Here is a 12,584-nt window from a genome sequence, read left to right as displayed (position 1 = left end):
CATATTCTTGATATTGACTAACCATGGAATTTTCAGCTGGTCCCTCTGACCTAAAAGTTCACCAAAAGGGCATCTATAGGGTTCCAACTCAGTGGTGGACTAGATCATATGCCGATATAGCAGGGGTCTCTACTTAACATTAAAGGAGATGGGAAATAATCCCATCTCTTGCAATAAAGAAAGCAAAGGCGTACTTGAAGGAAGATTAGTGAGACTCTTTAGGAATGTTGTTCTCTGCATGTGTAAGCTCATTTGTATCCACATGACCCCAAAGTTCACTCCATATAGTGCTGAACTTTTAGCTTTGGCCCTATAGATCTCAAGAGCTGGTGGCCATTTTTTAGATTTAATTTTTTTTAGCTATTTTGTGGATCGCTCCTCTCTCTTGGGTCACCATTTGCACACTTTTTCTTACTTCTTGTTTCCAACTAAAGTTATGTGACAAATTTACTCCCAAGTAGGTAAAATCGTATTCTTGGTTAAGAGGCATGTTTCTTACAAATATGTTTGCCTGAATTGACATATATGGGTTTAGGGCCATGAAGTTTGTTTTTCCTATATTGAGTTGCATGCCATGATCAGAGCAAGAAAACAAAAAGTGGTTTAAAATTGCCTGGGGGCCTGCAATGGTTTTGGATGTAAGTAACATGTAGTTGGCAAACAAGAGCGTGGTATCTTGACTGTACCTGTCTTAGGTGCATCATTATTTGGAAAGTCATGTGCCTGCGCCAGATCGTTGCTAAATAAGGAAAAAGGGTGGGGGCCAGGACACAACCCTATCTCCCCTTTCTCTTTTGAAAGGATCGATTTGTTTCCCATTTTTCCCATATCTAACACGTGCAAAATTACTAGTCAGGAGTCTGATCAGGGTATCTAGAATGTTTTCAGGTACTTAAATATTCCCTAAGGCCTCCCACATCTTTTTCCGGGGACCATGTGAAATGCTGCCCCTAGGTCTACAAATACTAGCTAGAGGTGACCTTTTCCTAGCAGTACTGTTTACCAATCATTCGCACAGAATCTCAGTAACTGGTCTAATGTTCTTGTCTTGGGCCTAAACTCTGCCACCAAGTCCAAGTAGATATGTTTTTTAGCGCCCACTCCATCAATTTCCCCAAAAACTGATTACAAAAGATGTTTTGAAGCCCGTCTATGAGGCTAATGGGTTAATGGGTCTAAAATTTGTAGGATCAACTTGCCACCCTTTCTTGTGTATTGGAAGAATCTCGGCAGGCTTCCATGATTTTGGTATATTGCCTCCCTTTATAATTGCCCTAGAAAGGATTTCAGTATAAGGGGATCAGATGTACTGTATATGGGTGCAATTCGGCAGGTATGCAATCTGGTCCCAGGGCTTTTCTAGGGATGATTGGCTTTATGGCTTTGAGAGAATCTTCGTGGGAGAGCTCAAGTAGTTCTGGCTCCTCTGGGTAATTTTTCCTCTCTGTATCCTTGCATCCCCCCACCCCTACTCCTTTAGTTTCAGAGTACAAATTTCCTAAATACCCAACTCAACATTGTGTTTGAACATTGAAGGCTACTGTTGAGGCCAAAGACCGACTACCATGTGTGATAAGGCCCCAGAAAGTCTTTGAGTGACGTATTTTGATTGCCAACACCAAATCTGCCCAAACCAAGTCACCCATATGTTCGTATAAGCAGCAGTATTTATATGGTCTGGTATGTGGTTCCTTATTTAATAAAAAAATTCTGCTTATATTAGTGCATCTGCTTATAACAGGAAGCATAATTCGATGTACAAGGATGAATGTATAAATACATTCTCATCTCCATACCCTGAGAAGCATAGTTTGTCATGTCTAAGTAAACATGCACCGTGTATAAACACACACACACACACACACACACTCTAGAGCTTGTGTTTTCAAGGTCATCCCAGATGAAGATTAGGGGTGATTCAGTGCCTCTTCCTGGACAGAATCCAGTTTGCAAGTCAGAAAGTAGGGAATTGTATTCAATGAATTGTGACATCTAGGTGAAGGCTACTCTTTCTATAACTTTGCCCAGGAATGATCCGTTTGCCAAAACTCTGTTGTTATCTGGGTGTTGAGAGTCCAAGTTCGTCTTTTCTTTAATAACAGGCATACATGTGCCTTTTTTAAAAACTTCAGGAAAAACCCATGTGCTTACTGGGGGTTGAGGAATGTAGGGTAGAGATGGGCTTAAATGTGTGCTTTTTATATTAGTATTCAAAACAGAGTGGACATGCACAGGTATTTTGGGAATATTGGGTGTTTTTGGATGTGTACAATTTTGATCAGATACATTCTGTATGTATGTGTGGTTTTGTTTTTCTGGGGTAGTATTATCTGGTATTTTGATATTGACTTAAGGTGTAGGTTTTGAGTGTGAAGGACTGGTGAGTTGTGGATGTTGAAGGAGAACGGCATGGGGTTAGGTGTGAGAGTAGTGTCTGAGTGTGAGAGGGGCTAAATAGGGGTTTTGAGAGATAGCTGTAGGTTGAGTAGGGGGATCAGTTGGATATCAGCAAAATTTGTATTTGGTTGTGTTATATACAGAGTTGTGTTTTGTGCGGATTTAGGGGTAGGATCGAATGTAGGGCAGAGGTGTGGAATTCCTATAGCCTGACTCCCAGGACATACAGTTTGGGGTCAAGGACAAGTTTTCATGTTTTTTTGTCATTGGGATAAGCATGCCCAACCCCCTGCAGCACAAACCCTTTGGCTGCTAGTTTACAGTACCACATTATGGATCAAGGGAAGGTCATTCTCTGCAGTTCAGGTAATATTTCTGTCCATATGTTAATGCTGTTCGATGTTGTATTTATGGTTCATTAATGCAAAGCCTTTTTTATTAGGGTGAGCACTCTAAGGAAATGTAAGCTCGGACTGCTCTGCTGACAGCGGTCCCAGTATAAAAATGTGTACACATGTTTGCAAGGTTTAAGAATATGAGGCTACCTATAATGCTCCCAGAATACTCTATGATTCAATACAGATAATTATAGAAGCCTGAAAGTAAGATGGATGAGTCTTTGCTTTCAAATTTGGTCACAAAAAACACGACTAGGAAAACAAAATGTTTTTTCTAAACTACTGTGAAACGAAAGCTACCATTTATTTGAAGCATCATCCAGTGAAATGTGTTTCATTTCCCAAAACATATTCATAATGGAAAATCAGTGCAGCCAGTTTCAACAAGATAATGGGAAACATGAATATAAACAATCCTTGGCAAAACCAATAGGTCTGACGTGGGTGGTCAGCCTATGGTTCTGTCAATGCGTGTCTAGTTTTGACATGGTTTTTGTAAAACATTATTATTATGGGAGCTACCAGGCCCTCACCATTATAACAAGAATTGGCAAAATAGCAATAATATTTTTTGGGCTCAAAAAGCACACATTGCCACAGTGGTCTCTTGCATTGAACAAAACTACTTTGTCTGCTGATATGCTCCTTGTGAAAGAGCAGAATGCTGTCACTCACAGTGAAGCTAGTCTATAAATAAAAAGAGAGAGAGTGACAACATTTTAATACAAAATGGTCTTGACTAACTAAAGACCTAATTTGGGACCAAATCTTAAATCATATCACAAAAGTACACCCATGATATATGCTGTTGCATTAGTGCAGATTTACAGCTTTCAGGTATTCACATTAATTTACAGAAGTAGGCCAGGAAATCGTCCTCCTAGAAAATATTTGTGAACTGCCTTTTTGCACGACCAAATATGCAGGTGTACATTTGTTCATGCGAAAATCAGTTGAGCGTTTATAAGTTCACTTTCCTTCCGACCAGTTTTTTCTCAACCGTGGAAGAAGTTTTATTTCTGCCCTTGTCAGGAGTAAATTTCCAACCTTTCTCAGTATGTGAAAAGACTAGAGAAAAGCTGGTGAAAACACCTGAAACATGCTAGTTAGTAGCTTTGCCTAGACTCCACAGCGCTTTCCAACCCTGGAACTATTGCTTAGCTATACCGTCAATCCCAGTATGTAGATATATGGAAATATGGAAAAATGGGGACATTCTAGAATCAAACCCTACTATTCTAGGGTTTGAATTCTAGCATAATCAGAATTTTGCCATAATCAGAGAGGCTATTATCTGAGCTCTTATATAATTAGATTGCTACCTTAATTTATCACCACACTACATGACAACAAAGGGACAAGTGGATTTTTTTACAGGACAAGTTTGTTAACACACCTTTGCCAAAAATATTTACAGCCTTCTGATAATCCACCTTCCTCTAAGTTTAGGTTTTACACAGAGACCGCTTGTAAGTACTTCTGGAAATTAGACTACTTTCTGTAGTGTGTGATGGCCATGAACTACTTTTGTTGAACCTGAGGCCCCAATAATAAAAATGATCTACTACTTTTAATTACATGGTTTCTTCAGAATATAATGCTTTCCCAGCATGAATACCTTACATTTGACTTTCATTTGACTTTAATTTTTTTATAAGAAGTATGGATTCAAATGGAAAGATCAGCATAGGGGATGCTGTCTCACTTGTGGAAAGCAGTAATCTGTTGTGTATAGTAGTTATGGGGGGCATGTTTCCCCATTAATACTGGAACATCAACAGCTCAGTATTTGATGTAACCATCTTAAATATTATATCACCTTAAGAAGAGTAGGGGCCAGTGGGCATACTTGTCTCATGCCCTTATTACATCTTAATATCTTGTTCATTTCCCCCGCAGCTTGCACCAAAGTAAGGCTGTACTGTCGAGTATAGCATATACATGGCATCAGTGTGTTCTTAACTGAGCCACATACTATTCTCTAAGATAGTTCTTAGTAAAACTCTGTCTCATTTTATAGTCAGCAATTAGGTAACTAAAAAAGTAGGGACATAATTTCATTGAAATACCATAAATGCCATCTCATCCAGATGTGACATCACCAAATATACAATTTCTTCTTGGAAACAGGCCATTGTTAGACACTCTGGCCCTCATTATGACATTGGCTGTAAATGCCGCTTACTGCTGCGGTGACGGCCGCCAACATACCACCGAAGTGGCGAATATCCGTTTGCCATATTATGACACATACACACCAAACCGACAGAATAATGCCACATACACAGATCTGCCAGCCCAAAGTTCAGTGCTAAAGTGGCGGTACGAACACCCATACCGTTACGCCAACAAAACTACTCCCACAGCATTATGATTCACGAATCACCACAGCGGACATTCAATGGCGGTAAACCATTGGCGGTACACACCGGCATGCTCAGACTGGCCACTAAAATACAAAATAACACAACATTGGCCAATACCAGAAGCACACACCTGACACTCACCATACCCACACACCAACAGCACCATAAAATACACACCCACATTACACACCACCCTTTACGAATACCAAAAAGCGCCACAAGACTAACACGAAGACCTTCAAGAAAACTACACACACTCACCAAAAACACCCATCCATCCGCCACGCACCCCACATCCCACACCCCACCACAACATTTAACACCTTCTGCACAACACACCACACAACGCCCATGTCCCCACTAAGGCACCCCGTTTCACTGATGAGGAGTTGTGGGTCATGGTCGAGGAAATACTCAGGGACGAGCCACAGCTGTTGGGAGCACAGGTTCAGCAAATATCCATTGCCAGGAAGATGGAGCTATGGCGGAGAATCGTGGAAACGGTGAACGCCGTGGGACTGCATCCAAGAACAAGGGACGACATCAAGAAGAGGTGGAGCGGCCTACGGGGGAAGGTACGTTCCGTGGCAGAAAGACCCCAGCTCGCCATCCAGAGGACTGGCGGTGGACCCCCAGCTCCTCCCCCACAGCTTACAACATGGGAGGAGCAAGTCTTGGCAATACTGCATCCTGAGGGACTCACTGGAGTTGCCGGAGGACTGGAACCGGTGAGTCAAGATTTACTAATTATCACCCCCCCATACCTGCATGCAATCACCCCCCCCTCACTCCTATCACTCCACTCCATCCCACACACTGCACCTACACATCTGACTAACCCCACTACCAAGCCCTGCATGCTATACCAATGCATGGACAGCCCTCCCAACCCTGCATGGACACCCATCACCAAAGCATGCACAGCATGGAGAACCAACAATCCCACAATACATCACCATACACAAACAAAGGTGTCAGGACAACAACAACAATAGAGGGGAAGCAAGGGATGTACAGTATGTCACAGACATGAAGTATAATACATCACTTACACCCCCACAGGTGCCCCGGCCAATCTCAGCGGGGAGGAGGTGCCACGACTAACCAGTCCCCCAACAGATGATGCCGCCAGTGATGACAGTAACTCTGGACTTAAGGATGTGGATGAACTACCTGGCCCATCAGGGGCCACTGGTCAGTCGGCCACCCAAGCCCACTCACAGTCCACCACAGAGCCTCCCCATCAGTAACCAGCACCACAGCACCCACCCAATGTCCCCACTCCTCTGTCACCAGGACACCCCACACCTCACCCCCAAGACAATCAGGGACATGAGGTCAGTGGCAGTAGGCACACCGTTCAGTGGACAGAGGCACAGGGGAACAGGGACACTGGGAGGACTGCTGTGCGCCAGGGGGAGGACAGGCCCAGAGAACGGACTCTCGAAGAGACACTCTCTATTGTCCTGGGGGCTTACCAACAATCCCAGGACAAGATGGGCCAGATTCTTACCAACATGCAGAAGAACAAGCGGCTGCAGGAGGTACACCATCAGGGAGGCTTTTCAGGCCCTCAACTCCATCATGGTCTCCATAGCAGGGGTGCTGGCAGATATGGCCAACATCATGAGGGAATGGACAGCACACTAGGGAGGCCCTACCACTAGCTAGTCTACTGACCAGCCCACCACTTCCGCTGCATCTAGTGGGCAAGAGGCCCTGCCACAGGACCCACAGGCCACTAGCACCCGTCCTCCTGCAGAGGATGAACCACCTCGCAAACGTTCCCTGCGACCTAGACAGAAGCCAGAGACACCTGCCAAGACCAAGATCACCGCCAGGAAATGAGACCCCCCTGAATGTCCTCCTTGTGTCCCACCTTATCACCTTGTCCACTTTGAACTGCCTTTGCTCCTGTTCCAAAGGCCCCTTGGACACTGGACCTGTGCCACAAACAGACTGGAACAATACGCTGGCCTTTCCTCAACCATCATCCATTCCATTGCACTTTTCCAAAAGTAATTTGCCCTACAATAAACACCATTGAACACAACCTAAGTGAAAGTGTTTTATGTGATGAAAATGTGCATATATGGAAACAGTCATAGCATGTGCAAATGATCTGAACACTGTGATAGCATACATTTTATGACATGTATCTGTCTGTATGCATCACATCAATACACCCTTGTCATATTACCAGCATCTGCAAAATGATAAGCCATAAGGGACAGTAAGTAGAGATGCAAAGGAAGTGAATGTCATCCTGCTACAGCCACACAGATAGCATCATTAATCAGAGGAATGGTCAGTTACACTGTCTCACCTGTGTGTCATTGGAAGTATTGACGTATATCCTGTTGTCCACATCCTCATCCTCTGCCTCCTCATCCTCACTGTCCTCAGGGTCCGCTGCTGCCACAGGGGCATTTCCAATCTCCTCCTCCTGCAGATAAGGCACATCTCGTCTGAGGGCCAGGTTGTACAACATGCAGCATGACACTACTATCTGGCAGACCTTCTCGGGTGAGTAGCACAGGGATCCACCCGTCATCTGAAACTGGCCTTCAGGAGGCCAAAAGTCCTTAAAATAATTCTCCTGGTTCACCCATGTGCATCATTATAACGCTTCTCAGCCCCTGCCCTCGCATTCCTCACAGGGGTCAGGAGCCACAATAGGTTTGGGTAGCCAGAGCCACCTGCAAGTATTGAGGGACAAACATTTGCCTTACACAATGGTATAGGGTCAATGCCAGAAGGCATACACTGACATACATTGGGTGGGGAGTCAGGCTCACCAATTGGCCACACCATGTGCCTCTGTAGTTGTGCCATCACATTTGGGATGCTACTATTCTTCAGGACGAAGGCATCGTGCACTGACTCAGGATACGTGGCAGTGACATGGGAGATGTACTGTTCAGCCAGGCACACTATTTGCACATTGAGTTAATGGAAACTCTTTCGATTCCTGAACACTTGTTCATTCTAGCGGGGGGAACGCAACATGTGTACCATCAGTCGCCCCAATAATGTTGGGTATATGTCCCATTGCATAAAATCTAGCCTTCACAGTGGCCAAATCTTCCAACTGGGGGGAAGCAATGTAGCTGCACATGTTTCACCAGGGCAGACAAAACCTTGCCAACACGATTGAGAACTTTGGCTGTGACATTCCTGCTGCCAAGCCCACTGTCACTTGGAAAGAGACAGTTGCCAGGAAATGGAGCACTGATAGAACCTGCACAAGAGGGGGGATCCCAGTGGAATGACGGATATCAGATCAGGCTCCAATTGAGCTCACAGCTCTGTGATTGTGGCCCTGTCCAGTCTACAGGTGAGTATTATGTGCCTGTCTTCCAGTGTAGCCAAGTCCACAAGGGGTCTGTGGATGTGGGCTTGCCTCCTCCTCAGATTCCTCCGTAGTGGTAGGTATCTAAGGGACACAAGAATGAGTAGGCTGTCACAATTTGAACAATGGAACCACCACCTCAGTGTACATAGAGAAGTAACGTGATGGGACATTGGTAATGGCAATGTATCTGCAAATTATAGATATGATGCAGTTCTCGATTATCTGAATATTGTCCACCACCATAAAATGTTGATCGCCTGTCCTGTATGTAGGGAAAGGTGGAAGTGAGCGAACTTCGCCGGCGTTGCGCGTGATGGCGGAAGGCGGTCTTGCACCGCCGTGCTATTCCTCATTGGATAACATGGGGCTCTGTGGAGTACAGTGGCCAATGGGGATCACCGGCGGCGGTGACACTGTACACTGCAGCGTACGTGACCGCCATTTTCTGCCTATAACCTCACTTGTTTTCTGATTTTCCACAGGACAACTCCTACACTGCGTGTTCTGAGACCTGTGTCTGGATCCTGCCATGGCCTGTGTGATGACTGGGAAAAGGGCCCCTGCCTTCACTTAGGAGGAGTTGGAGTGCCCGGTGGACGGGGTCCTACCCCAGTATGGGCTGCTGAATGGGCCTCCAGACCAACAGGTGAGTACACCTTGGGCATGAGGCATGTGACAAGGTTGCATGGAGATGTGTGTGCAAGCATTGTGTCATTTGTGGGGGGTTGTATGTCTGGTGGTGGTGTACATGGTGGGTGCTGGGTGATGTGTGTGCCAATGGGGATGGAAGGGTTTTTATGGGCCATATGTGTAACAGGCTGGAATGTCTGGTTAATGGTGTCCTCCTGTCTGTGTTTCCTCTGCAGGTCAGCGCCCATCAGAAGAAGGGATTGTGATGTGCAGTCGCCAAGGACGTGCAGACCCTGGGGGTCTATAGCAGGCGGAGCACCCACTGTAGGAAGAGGTGGGAGGACCTGAGACGCTGGGCCCGGAAGACCACGGAGGTCCAAATTGGGATGGCCTTCCAACGAGGGCGGGGTGCCAATCGGAACCTGACCCCCCTGATGGCCTGCATACTGGTGGTGGCCTACCCAGAGCTGAATGGGCACTTGAGGGCATCACAGCAACCACAAGGGGGTGAGTACAGTGTGCGTTACAACTATGATTGGTGGGTGGCATGGAACCTGGTGGTGGGTGTCAGTTAGTGGGTGCCCCTTAATGCCAGCCTAGAGAACGCAGCGTAATCCAGCTCAAGGGTAATGGTTGTATTGCTAAATCTGGTAACCTAGCTAGGTTGCGTTCTATGTCAGACAGGGCTCAGTGACTGCCAGGAGGGGTGCAGTTGGCGGTGTTTTGGTCTCATCTTGCTGTGGTACCTAGCAAATGTAATGCCACTGCGATGCATGGTGCTCAATCCTGATCACTGTGTGTGACAGTAATGTGTATGCCATCTGTGGTGTTGGTGCTGTAATTGACCCAGTGCTCGCTCCCCCACCTTTTTTCTTCTGTCATCCTTTCCATGTGTGCATTAGAATCATATGGCGAAGGAGCAGGGGGACCGACGACAGAGGGAGCTGCATCCCACAGGACCCAGGAGGTACAGTCCACCGATGCCAAGGGGACCAGTTGGACAGAGGGCGAGGGGAGCACCACGGCAGAGACAGGAGGAGAGAACACTGTCTCAGATACCTCCTCTGATGGAAGCTCCCTGGTGGTGGCAGACACCTCTGGAACCACCCCAGCTACAGGTACAGCCGCCACCCCCGTACCAGCACCGCCCTCCCAGTAGCCCCTCACCGAGTTGCCCGTGCCCGCTCACCCAGGAGGGTGGGCATCTCCTTCGCCCCAGGCACCTCAGGCCCTGCCCCAGTGAGCCCTGCTGCCCTGAGTGAGGAGGCTATTGACCTCCTAAGATCCATCTCTGTAGGGCAGTTAACCATTATGTATGCCATCCAGGGGCTGGCATCCTAGATGAAGCAATGCAGTGCATTCCTGGAGGGCATTCACTGTGTATTGGAAGCCCAACAGAGATCGTTCCAGGCTCTAGCCTCCTCTCTGATGGCAGCCATTGTCCCTGTTCCTACTGTCCCCCCTTCAATTACCACTTCCCAGTCCCAATCTCCTCAACCCCAACGCATCCCATGCACACATACAGACAAGCATGCACACAAAACATCACACAAGAGTGGCACAGACAAACACAGGCAGCACACTCCATGCCACAAACACTAACACAAACAACAGACAGTTCCACACACAACATCCACTGCCTCCACTGTCTCCCTCTCCTCCTCCTCCCTCACTATCACATCCGCTCTCACACCTACATGCACCCCATCAACAGCCACAACCACCATCACCACACCAAGCAGCACACACACCTCACCTGCAGACAACTCCACAACATCCATCCAAACGTCCCCTGTGTCCTCTACCACCCTGTCTGCCCCCCAAGAGACGCAAACGCACACACTCAGACACCCAACTGCCATCCACCTGACATCAGCACACTGCCCATGCACCTGCACCCAAAGTCAGCAGACATACACCTCCAACAACTACTCCCTCAACCTCCACTCCCATCCCTCCTCCCTCATCCCGCTCCACTGTCCCTAAGAAGCTTTTCCTTGCCCAACTTGACCTCTTCCCTCCCCCTCTACCCCCCCGTCCCGCCTGTAAGAGCAGGGTCACAACGACCCAGCCCAGCACCTCAGCCAAACAGTCCCCAGGGACAGTGGAGGCACCTGCTAGTCATGGAGGCAGGAATGGAAAGGATCCCACTCCACCACCCAAGAGAGGGAAGGATCCCACTTCACCACCCAAGAGAGGGAAGGATCCCACTCCATCATCCAAGAGAGTGAATGATCCTACTCCACCACCCAAGAGAGGGAAGGATCCCACTACACCACCCAGAAAAAGGAAGGTTCCCACTTTACCAACTAAGAGAGGCAAGAGGCCCACTCCAACAGCAGTGGGCAAGGAGCCCTCACATCCAGCTGGGACACAGCAGCCCTCACCATCAGCAGGGCGGATGTAGGCCACCCTCCAGGGACTGTTGTACATAGAGCCCCCTCCCAGAACCAGTGGGCAAGTCCCCCAAATCTGAGACTGTGACCTTGCACTCCCCAGCTAATTGTAATGGGCATGGAGCCCCCTCCAGAACCAGTGGGCAAGTCCCCCAACTCAGAGACTGTGACCTTGCACTCCCCAGCTAATTGTAATGAGCATGGAGCCCCCTCCAGAATCAGTGGATAAGTCCCCCAACTCATCTTGCACTCCCCAGCTAATTGTAATGGGCATGGAGCCCCCTCAAGGACCAGTGGGCAAGTCCCTCAACTCAGAGCTGTGACCTTACACTCCCCAGCTAATTGTAATGGGCATCGAGCCCCCTACAGAATCAGTGGGCAAGTCCCCCACTTCAGCTGAGGTGCCTGGCCATTCACAACATGATGCCCCTGCACAGTGTAGTGCAGATTACGTCAGGGAACGAGTTAGGCCTTGTATTGTACCCGGTGGCCATGTAGGTCTTTTTACTTTGGACTGGCCATTGGCCCTTTCGGAACAGTGAATCAAGTATTTTTGTCATAAGGACAAAAGGTGGCTGTTGGCATTCAATTACAATATCAGTACTGCCTAACTGTTGTACTTGCATTATTATGATGTGTGTCCTGTGACCTTGTTTTTCCTCTGCAGCCGGTTGTGTGTATGGTGTGTGCGTGAATGGTGTGTGTTGTGCGTGTGTGTCACTCTCCTTTTCCTCCCTCCCTCCCTTGTGTGCTAGGCGGCTGTACTCACCGTTGTCATCTTCTTCGGCGTTGGTGTTCCAGGTGGAGCATGGTGTAGAAGAGCAGGGCGGCGTTGATCTTCTCTGTGTCTCTGATGGTGATTCTTTCATCTTCTGTGTTCTGTTTCTGCCAGGCTTTTGATGCCATTGGCACTGCCCCAGAAATCGTGGCGGTTTGCAACGTCTTTATATGGTGGGCGGTACTTTGTCTTCCGCCTGGCTGTTGCTAACTACCGCCGTGGTCAGTGGTGTTAACACCCTGGCGGTTAGTGTGGTACATTGAC

Source organism: Pleurodeles waltl, chromosome 4_2 (genome assembly GCF_031143425.1).
Source record: "Pleurodeles waltl isolate 20211129_DDA chromosome 4_2, aPleWal1.hap1.20221129, whole genome shotgun sequence".
NCBI lineage: Eukaryota > Metazoa > Chordata > Amphibia > Caudata > Salamandridae > Pleurodeles > Pleurodeles waltl.
Note: the sequence above shows the minus strand (reverse complement) of the source record.